The sequence below is a fragment of the Lonchura striata genome, chromosome 3 (assembly GCF_050655825.1).
Source record: "Lonchura striata isolate lonStrDom1 chromosome 3, ASM5065582v1, whole genome shotgun sequence".
Taxonomy (NCBI): Eukaryota; Metazoa; Chordata; class Aves; order Passeriformes; family Estrildidae; genus Lonchura; species Lonchura striata.
In genome coordinates, this window is record NC_140705.1 from 79811433 (window position 1) to 79822896 (window position 11464).

Consider the following 11464-nt stretch of genomic DNA (forward strand, 5'->3'; position numbering starts at 1 on the left):
CCCCCCCCCCCCCGGGTGCCTTGTCTATCACTCGGTGCCCCTTCCCATCCATCCAGAAGCTTCTACTCAGGGCACCGGGTGATTGGGCGAGGGCCTGGGGCTCCCCCCATATACTTCCCCCATTGGACCCCACCATATCCCCCCATCCCGGAGCCACTCCCTATCCCTATCCCCATCAGTCGTCAGTTACCCCTCCCTTACAGTTTATAAGCCGGTGCAAGCACCTTGTACTTGTTCCTGTTGGCTGGCACCGTTCTAGGATATTTGGCCCCGTTGGGCTACAATAAACTCGGACTTAGCCCCCAGCAGGATCCGCTCTTCATTTACCACCGCGAGGCTTGCTAGCGCTGCCCGGAACCCACAAAGGCACTCTCCAAACCCCAGCTGGGAGCGGCGGAGGGTGCCTCAATCGCCCACTCTCGCCCCAGACGGAGAGCTAGCCGGGGCGGAGGAAAAGGGAACCGGGGCGGGAGCGCAGCACTTGCTGACTCTGTTCCAACCAGAATGTGAGATAGGAGAGTGAAACAGCCTTGCTGCCTCCTGCAGAAGCTGGATGGTTTCTCTCTGTGACGGCTGGATGATTGTGCTACTCTTGTAGTGCAGTGGGGCACAGTATCTCCAACTTTGTAGGAGAGAAGCAGGCTGACGTTTACTGTTTTCTCTTGATTGATCTTTCAAAAATCACACTCATTAAAGGGGAAGGGTAATTCTCAGCAAAGGTCAAAGGACATTCAAGAGTGAGTTTCTTAACGTTTTGCTTAATGTCTCAGATAACACTGCCTGGGATAGCCAGGTGTTAGGTGACCAGTGATAAGCATTATACTAACAACCTGAAAATTTTATTTAAGGAGATAAATCATAGGAAAAAGATCCTTGTAAATGTTCAACAGTATGTGCTGTTAGTGAGTGAGTTTGACATTTTTAGCTTTCTCAAGGACTGTGATTCAATACCACCCAATTTTAGATTATTCGCTGTAGTGTATGGTAGTAGGAAATAGTAGAACTTGCACCTCTTTTGGTAGGAGAAGAGGAAATTAAGTCCCTGTGCACAGTGGAGAACTCTTTCTGGATTATGGAGATGTGCTGTGCAAGCCAGAATCTGTTTTAGGGCATCCCCGTACAAGAACACAGATTATTTTCTCAGATTATTTCTCATATTTTTTTTTCATATTTTCTCAGATTATTTTCAAATACACCAGTAAAAAATTAGAAGTAAACTCAGTGAATTAGTTTGCATTGGCATGAGAAAAGAACAAGGGTCAGCTAGTGAAGCTGGTTAAGCAGTTTAACTACTGAGTTGACTATCATTTGCCTCCAGACAGATCTCTTAACTAGTGATGCTCAGAGCTGTAGCTGTATCTTGAGACAAGATATACTCCACTTTGTGAGGTACAACTACTCCAAGAGTAAAAATTGTGCAGTGGTTTTTCTGGATATCTGCCCCTGTTAGTTCTATGGCACCTGAATTTCTATAAGTGCTTCTTGGCTTAGTCCAACAGGCACAGTAATCCTGCTGGCTTTCAGCACAGCAGACCATGCATTCACCCATGACTGAGAGGAGTGCTCTTGGTTAACTTTGCTTTATAATAAAGTATAAAAAAATATGGCTGTCATTTTTTAAAGCTTTGCTAAGCATGAGTAAATTGGGTTTGAATTGCGCTTTAGACAGAGTTGGGAAACTTTAAACCATGTCACCCTTTTGGTCACCCCTGGGACTGTTCTGGAGAAGAATCCTTCCCAGGAAGCAGCTTGGAGACTCCATCAATGGGTTTATTGCCCAGATGGAGCTTCAGATACATTCATAGGGATTTCTGTGTTCAATCAGTTGCCCCTAGCTAAGTCATATCAGAGGCATACCACATAGCTGAGAATCTCACATTAGACTTGTCTAAATAAACAAATGTATAGGGCAGTGAGGGATAGAAAAAACACTGCATTGTTTTTTTCAAAGGCTTTGGCATAAGCTGAAGTATTTCTTTTTTCTTTCTAAGAGAATCCAGACATTGCTTGAGGTCTTTTGTGAGTTCTTCATACAAGGCTCTTGTGAAATTTCTTTATGTATTTAGAAATATTCAAGCTTTAAAATTTTGAAAATCCACAGCACCCTTTCAGACCTCAGATGTGATGAAAAAGCTGACAAGACTGACTTTTATCTTGTGGTTCTTTTCTTACATATAAAGCAACATAAATCCTTAAATAGCTTGCAAGACAAAGGCAAACTAATTCTTGTACGTCAGTGATCATTGCATTGATCAGTGCCTATGCATGTCAAGCACAGCTGTATAACAGAGAAGCAATGCTGACAAACCACTTGCCTATACCAGCTTATTGCTTGTTATGCAGGTACTCTCTTCTTCCCATCAAAATCTTAGTTGACAGTGGTAGGTGACTTGCTGTGTAAAGAGCTGTCACAGGTACAATCTGCAGGAGTGCATTTTTGAATTTTCTTGTACATCTTACAGAGCTGCTTCTTAATAAGTACAAACTCATCCTGTTGCAGTGTTAACTACTGAAAATCATGGAACTTGCTATAGTACTGCTGCAGTACACAAAAATCTTGAAGCCCTACACAGGAAGAAACTGAGCAAGAACATGAGGGTGTATGAAGTCCCAGGAGAAAAAAATGAAATACATTGAATTATGATTTCAAGTTATTTAGATCTTCTAAGATTATTTCCATTACTTCTTAATTTCCTTTTCTCTTTATTGGATATTGTTTCCTTATCTGGTGTTCTCTCAATTATTAAAACCCTATCACTGTTTGTTTGGTATTTAAAATTCAGAATAAGTCTAAGAGATATCAAATAGCTGTGTCCATCATAAGTTTTTTTGGTACCTTATTAAAATCCCATTAGTTTCTTTTATAACTGCTAGCCATCTCAGTTCCCTCAGAGGAATTAATTTCAAGAGTTGTACATTTGTATATGAGATGGAGAAAATAAATTTCTACAGTTCTATGTGCTGTGAGCACCCATTAGTCTTCTCCTTTGATTTAGAGAACTTTGGCAATATTTTATTCTGAGTGGCTGCTCAGGTCACTGTGACACTCAGAAATGGGCCTGATTTGCATTAGAATATTTAATTTGCAGTGCTGCATCATTACATTTGTTTGTGCCCAAGAGAAAGGAATTTAAACTTCAGCAGAGCTCTTTTCTTGCATATCTTCATGAATTATTTTGCTGTAAGAGTTAATGTGGCCACACTGTTATCCCCTGACTCAGGATATGTGGGGGACTTCCTGGGTTTGGTGGTGATGCTTGTCTTTTTTGCCTTGTGACTCTATGAGAAATAAAATTAAAAATTTCTTCTGAAAACATTCAAATTAGAATGCATTCAAGTAGACTTTCCTATCCTTATTATCATCTCTTTCCTGGTTAATGGTGGAGCAATTTCAAAGGGTGTCTTGGTTTCCAGCATTTCTGTAATGCTTACTTATTGGGCTGTCATTACACCATGCAGAGAATACAGATGTTCCCTATATCTCCAGAAGGAAGCCAAGTTCTGTATCTAAAAGCCTAAATTTCTTTCAAAAAAACCCCAGGATTTATAATCTTCCCCAGGAAAGCAGCCTAGCATCTGACAGGAAGGTGAGATCGGGTCACAGGCGTGGCAGCAGAGATACTGCTCCAGAGCTCTGACACATGCAGCACTGAGCTCAAGGACATATGGGCGCATCCTGCTTCTGCTGGAATTTGCTCCACAGGTGGAGCAAATTCCTAGGGCTAGAACATGTTCTGTAACACATTCCAGCTTTCTCAGTGTTGGTGTTGGCACTGAATTTGTTTGCCCCAGGAGGAGGTACCCAGGCTGCACATGCTATAGGAGGGAAAGAGGTAGTGGGAAAGGTCACTGTTTGTGTGGGCACTAAAAATGAGAGGCCTCTAGAATGAGGCTTGTTGAACTCAGTTCTTTGCATCAGGGATATGAGGGAGTAAGTGAACTTTGATTTAGGAAAAACTATTCCTCATCTTCTGCACAGGAGCTGCTACTGTCCCATATGCCTTCCGGAGGCAACCAGTAGGACTTCTAAAAATTTCAGAAGGAGAAGTTGGCATCCCTCTGGAAACACTGGGGACCCTCTGTGTTCTGCCCATTTTAGTGCCAGCCCAGCAAGTGAGCTTTACAGAAGCACTGGAAACCAGAAGGCCCTTTAACATTGGTCCACCATTAAACAGGGAAGGTGATGATAATATGGATCAGAAGAACAAAAGCAGCTGATTTGAGGAGTGTACCATAGATACTAAAGAACTTCAGGAACCCTAAAACTTGATTTTTTGGATCCAAGTCTAGGATCTTGTCTGTAAGAATATGCATTCTCAATATTTTGCTTGATGATGTCTTCAAGAACTTTTGATTTATTTGGTTGATTTCTCAAAGTTTCCTAATTCCTCAGTTCAAAAAACTGGTTTACCTTGATGCCACCATGCTGATACAATATTATCAGAGCAGTAGGTGTTGACAGTCTGCTGTTGCTTTCATTGCTAACTCACTTCACTTGGTTTCCCATTGCTAGAACTTCCCCTTTGTAATGTGTTACATTAGTTTTTCTTAAAAGTTGAAGGTTGTAATGATTGACATAGGCTGGAGTGGAAGGTGATGGTCTGCAAGAACTCACAAGCATATGGGCAGCTGTTGGGGAAATGTTTAAAAACTGTGAGTTGTTCAATGATTGACCTTAAACATTTATTGTTTTGCTTTTTTTTTCTTTTTAATACTTAATTTAAACTTCTTAATCTAGACATGAAAGCAAAGCTAGGAGAAATCACATTTGCTTGAGGGGACCACTGACAGTATGGATTGCTTTAAAATTCCTTTTCATTCAAGTATTATTAAAGGCAAAGCCTAGCATAAAGAATTTGAAATTAAGGACATTTAGCAGCAGGAACATAGCAGAGAGTCAGGGGGAAAAGGCATTTATAATATAAATGATGATGATGGGCAGAGTACTTTGCATGTAGACAAGTGCCACTAATTAACAACTGTGAGGTGGCCCAGGACAGGGACTGAGCTCAGAGGAAGACACAAGTCCAGATGGCTCTTTGTGATCCAGAAGTGCAGGGCATAACACAAGGTTACTGCAAGGTGTGAACAGGGACTACAGGTGTTTTTGTTTTTGTTTTTTTTTTTTTTTTTTTCCCTAAGAGCAAATGCTCTAAGAGAAACTGCATGGGGTGGTAATGATCTGCTGCACAGATAGACCTAGCTTTAAAGCTAAGCATACCTTCTGTTTTGCTCTCAAGGTTTTATGATGTGAATGTCCCCTGGGAGATATTTAACAGCTTGGAAAAGTGAAAGCTGTTTTATGGAAGCAAATGTGAAAGCAAATATTTTGTTTACCTTGTGTGCTAGGCATTTAGCTGAACAGTTTCTAGTCTAGGGCATGATATTGCTAATCCCTTTGTGGGAGTGCAGAGGAACATGTTGCCACTGCAAGGTGTCAGCTCAGGAGGCTGGGGAGAGTTTGGGAATAGAAGGTGATACAGTGGACAAGGTGCCCCCCCTTCCCCATTCTGTCGGTGTGGGAGCTGAGTCTCCTGGAGCAGTGTGCTGCATCTGTTCTTTACTTCACCTTTGCAAAGCCTGTTTGTATTATTTTAGTATGTTTTATGTATGCGCTGTTCATCTCTCTGAGCCTAATTTATCTCACTACTTTGCTTTCAAGCACTGCATTTCTTAAGTAAGTAATCCCATATGTTTTGGCATATGTTTTGTCAGAAGTATCTGACATTACAAGGAATACCTGCAGAATTAAGCCATTGGGTAGAATAACTAGGATGACACACATCATATACACAGTGAAATGTTGAGATCATATAAATCTAATTATTCATGACATATATCAAAATTGACATAAGGTTGGAAGCTTTTGAGAAGAGGTGAAGCATTACTGACTAGTGTGCATTGGCATCAAGTTTCAGTATCAAAAGACTTCTTCAAACAATGTCTAATTTGGATGCAAAATATGAACATATAGCAACCAGAAACAAAGCCCACAGAATATATCCTGTTGTTACTGTCACTTGACATGTTCACAGGTAGATGATTCAGCCCTTAGATTGACTGTAGGAGGGTATCTGTTAAAGGTTTTCACCTATCTAAAATTTAATTTGAGCCCCCAAATGTGAAGCATGTCTTCTCAGGCCATATTGAATTTCAAATTAAAATCTCGTCTCAGCATACTTTTTGTGTTTCTGTAATAAGATGTATGTTCCAGACTAGAGCCTGGAGACATATTTTTTTCTTAAAGTTTAAGATTTATATTTGCTATTCAGCTTCAGTCTGTTGAGAGATGAAGCTTGCACTGCAGATTCAGGCCTGGGCTGCCAGCTGGGACAAACTTTCAGCAATATCTCTATATGTATTACATGAGAATAATTCATAGTACATAGTGTGAGACAACTGCTCTTGCCTACAATTGGAAGAATGCTTGTGAACGGTTTTTTGTACTTGCCATATGTGTATTTGTTATTTGAAACTAGTTCACCATATTTAAAATTTTGAGCCAAATGTTTACTACGTAAAAACATTTGTTGTATAGAACCTCAATTAGTGTTCTTAGTAAGCAAAACCAAAGATGCTGGAAATAACAGCTGTAGGGAATTGATTAAAAATTCACTAAGTACAAAGGCATAATATCTTTTTACTTTTAGTCCAGATCAATTACAATGCCCAGTTGAGTTATTGACTGAAACTTCTACCACTCACTGAAGCCAATTTCGTGTGTTTGTGGAAAGCATGAAATGGCATGACAGCATTGAACATGTCACTTTCTCAGTTTCATTTTTGCTTTGGTATGAGGCAAAAAAGGGTTGTGGGACACATTATGGTAGTCAATAGAAAGAGCACTAAGTAAGGATCCAAAAACTTTAGGATGATGTTCTAATGCTGATGGAAAATGTCTTATTGTGCAATTTTTGACAAAATTGACATGAATCATGCTGCTCCTTTCTCAATATACTTTCATTCTGTAGTAATTCACTGCATTTCATTGTATGTGAGACAAATGCTAGCTTTTCTGTTTTGTATATGAAGACAGGACTGTTCTAGTCCAACAGAGCTGACAACAACACTAAATAGACTAAAGACACATTCTGTAAAAATTATAAAGCTCTGAGTTTAGAGTTTAGGGTACATTTCAGTAAAAGCCTCAATACTAAAGATTATGAAGGGCAAATCTCAAATCACTTGTGAAATATGAACTCTGAAGAACTTTCTCACAGGAGTAATCTGACAGATTTTAGTCTTCAAACTTCTAGTTTGGTTTAATAAGGCAATTTTTTGTTGGTTAAGAAGTGTTTTGTAATAAAAATACGTGCAGCATTTTATGATGTGGGGTGCTGCAAATTCAGGAATTATATATGCAGCCTAATGGATTCATCTGTTAATATAATTTGCTTTCTTTTCCTGCTTTGTGGGCTTGGTATTTTTATAGTCTTTGGGTGTGTATGTGTTCTTCCTTACACTGATATAAACTGGGAGTAATGCACTAATATCAATGGAAAACTAATAGAAAGCCTCTCAGAGATCTGTATTGGAACTTTTACATTTAATTCCAGCTTCTCTCGAATCTTTATAATAGGTACTTAAGGCTTTGTTTCCCATGAATTGTGTGTAGAAGTGTATTATATATGAAATGCTTTCAGATAGTACTGGAATATTTTGTAAGAATTTTTCATCAATTCTGTGGTAACAAAATACAAAGCAATAGGGTATTGAACTAGGAAAGACAAATTATATTGAGTTTTTCTACTCTTGAACAGCTGCTATTGTGCCTGTGCATTGGGGTGTACCCAAAGTTAACTTGAAATTAGCTGGCTTGGACAAGAGTACAGGAGAGTGAGATACTCACCAAAAATTTCCTAAGCTTCCAGGGAAGGTGTTTCAGTCTTGGGCTGAACTTGCTCCTGGACTCAGCTCAGTCTAACCTGACCTAAGTTCAAGGCATTGACTGTACTGCAAAGGTGGTATGAGCATCACATGGAAGCAAGCATATAATATACATGGTATTTTGTTATCTCTTTGTCTGATCTGCTGCTTCTGAGGGTGATGTAACCCATACTGCGGAGCCCCTATGAAGCAAAGAGCTGTCAGGGAAGCACAGGTATTTGTATGTTAAGAGGAGGATCTTTCTACCTTAGACCTCTTTATCCCTTCTGACTTGCAGATGCAAGGGATGATCTAGAAAGAGGAGTAATGACCTGCTGGGATTTGCTAAGGTAAGGACCTTCAGTGGCTGCCTTTCTCCATGTGCTTTCTGGGCATGGTGAATTTACTTCAGATAGTTCAGGGGCCAGGAATGATTTCTAACTATGCTCTCCTCATCTGTGAAGGTGGTCAGAGGGAGGTTCTGAAAGAGCCATGGAGGAAGTGACAGTGCAGGCTTGGGATATGGGAACAGATAAACCTTTATTTCTGGTGATGAGAAGATTAGACTTTTGTGACATGGGAGCAGGAGGAGAGATAAATACCAATTCTGTCTTTACTTCTGATAGAAGATACTGTGAATTACTACTTTATCTCTCCTGAATCACTCAACTGCTTCCAACTGAAATTGGGTTGGAAATTTTAAATGTATAGCATTCCTGAAGGCACGCATTAGTGACTGAGCTTTGTGTGCAAAATACCAATTTCTACAAATACATTTATTTCTGGAGAGTGGTAGAAGAGCCTCTTAAGTGAAATATGCTGATATGAATAACAAAACAGAATGACCTTTGGCTGGCTGTGGATTCCCAAAGGATACAAGACATGCAGCTTATACTACTAAATATCTTTGAAGTTATATTGCTGCTGGGTTCATTATTAGTAGATCTTTATCTTCTGAAACCAATGATTCCTTTTGTGAGATTTAAACTTTCCATGCAATCACTTCCCTATGGTAACAAGGGATGCCTGATTTAGCAGTGACATTTGTAGTGAGACTCACCATCAGGTGATTTGGTGTCCATTATTGGGCTTTACTTTCTTCCCAGGGAGTACTTTTCAATTTAATTTGCCTCGTACTGTGTTTAGCTTGATTTCTTATTGAAAATGAAAATGTCTTGCCCTTAGATTCATCAGAGGCTTTTATAACCACAATAGTGAGAAAAAAAAACCCAATACCTCATTAAGGTCAAAGGCAAAAAGAAAGTGTTTGAAAAAATGGAACCATTGGAATTTTTCACTCTTCAACTCCTGCTAACAACTTTACACTTCACTGTCAACAATCTTGTTCTTCCTTTGCTGTTCTTCTCTTAAATCAGTCATCTGTGGCACAAGAGAAGGAGGTTAGACATATTTATATATAAAACCATGAAGGTTTCAGATGCAACCACAGAGGTGCCTGCTAAGATATTATCAACAAGGGTAGCAGAGCTGGTGGTGTAGCTGGTACTGGGCATTAATTAAAAATGTCTCTGTTAATGAAAAGCACACCAGTATAAGTAATGAGGGTCAAAATGCAGCATTGACACAGAGAGCAGGCAGTTTACAGATGGGATTGTAATTGTCTGGATGCAGGGCACTGACTGAACGTGACAAAAAAAAAATGCCCAAAGTGCATTTCAAAGGGCACAAATAGTGACTCATGATATATCTATATTAGCAGTTTAGGTTGGACAAAGGCCATGCTTTTAACTTGAACCTCCTGGGTTTTCTCACTGTGGGTTCTCACTGTGGGACAGTCCTGGGCTGTGGAGACTGGTGGTATGATTTATTAAAAAAATATGGATATTGATCTAGTACCGATATCCAACTGTGACAGACAAAAACTCTCTAACAGTTTAAAGTTAGAAAGTGTGTGTTTATTCGACGCCGGGCAGTGTGTGGGATCACTCCCAAATACACACCACACCTTCCAGGTGATTACAGAGTCTTTTTATCCATACAAGTATTGAATACCCAAAATACAAATACATATTCATCATTTTGGTACATCCCATTCCCCGCTTCGTATGCTAATCACTCCAAAAGCTATTAAGCATGCATAGTTTGTCCCTTGAAATGGGTTGGTGGTCCCTTTCATGGGGAGGGGTCCCAAAATGAGGAAGTAAATGAAGTTATCCTCGTTCTGACCTTTCTACATTTTCAATGCAAATATGACAAATGAACTCTTGGTAGAACTCCCATTCCTTGTCTTCAGTTGGTTTCAGAACAGAGGAGGCCCACAATTGTCTTATGTTCCTAAAAGCTATTTGTCAGTTTCTATATTCTTCATTATAAACCCAGCTAAATAACATTGTGCTGACAAGCAATCAATTATTAGTTAACCACTAACTCCTTAGTTCATCTAGGCCTACTTATTTATTATTATTATTTTAATTAACTCTAGTAAGGCTTATTCCTAACTAAAATCTTAGTTTCTCTAAAATCTTTAAATTCCATAAAGTTTACGTTTCAGGTAAAACTAAACTGCTAGCTCCTGTGTGCAGCAGCACTTCTAAGTGTGCTTCAGCTGCTGGTGTTCTTTCAGCCAGTGGGGACAGACTACAGCAAACTTGAAACAGTGATTTCCCTCTCTCCCTGAGGTGTACCTAGTGTGGAAGTGTGCTCAGCACCAAGGAGTGCTCTACAGATGCACTCCTGCTGTACTCTGCTAGCTGGTGGTGCAGATATATCTGTAAGGCATTAGCAATAGGTCTCATCTTGTCTGATCAGCTTATTGAAAGTAGCTCTGCTAGTCAGGAGCAGAGCTATAGCAGACATGAATCACCCTCTGCATTAAGTGGGTGTTCCAGATATGATGAATCAGTCTTACGGGTCTTTTGTATTTTTTTCCCAAAGCCTATAAAGGAAGGCTGACTTTTAGGTACCTACTTGCATCTAGCTACTAGACTTAAATGAAAAGAATACCATGCAAAATGGGAAATAATCTATTCTGTAAGAGAGACAAAATTATATGAGAATAATGTAAAACCAACCACTAAAAATTACTCAGAAGCTTTTATTCTCAGAACAATTATTTTAGAATATGGTATAATATTAACTAACAAGTGTTTTTACCAGTAATATAAACAGATTGTGCTCTGTATTTGGCTGTGGAAAATAATGATAAAAAAGAAACCCCAACATTTTGGCATAAGTGATACATGATTATGGGATTTTTTTTCCCAAATCCTAGACAATTTGCATGTTTTGAAGGACGGAAAAGGTGGTAGTTAAATACAGTTATTTGAAGCTGTACTAGAAAAAGGATGTGCCACTTCACTTAAGCCTTTGAGGGTCAGTTGAAGAAGGACCAGTGGGATGTCACTCGATCCATGGGTGGTAACTATCCTCTGCTTAACCTTTCTCTTTCTTCCCCTTTCCCCTGCTTTTCTGTTTCTGTCTATCTATCTCTCTCTCTATTTACTGTATTATTAACTTTGGCATATGGTATTGTTTCCATCAAATTTGGGCAGAGGCATCTCTCACTAGTCAGATTGTAACACACATGGGTTGCACAAACACAAAAAATGACCTTGCAATCTTTCTTTGTGTTGCCCAG

General features: G+C 39.4%; 1 long non-coding RNA gene across 1 annotated transcript in view; it reads left to right on the plus strand.

The window, feature by feature from the left end:
- LOC146767958 (uncharacterized) overlaps positions 1 to 11464 on the plus strand; it is a 112482-nt gene that overhangs the window by 69973 nt on the left and 31045 nt on the right. The window contains exon 2 of the long non-coding RNA XR_014953832.1: positions 8165 to 8216. This is a non-coding gene — a long non-coding RNA (uncharacterized LOC146767958). The remainder of the gene's footprint in view (positions 1 to 8164; positions 8217 to 11464) is intronic.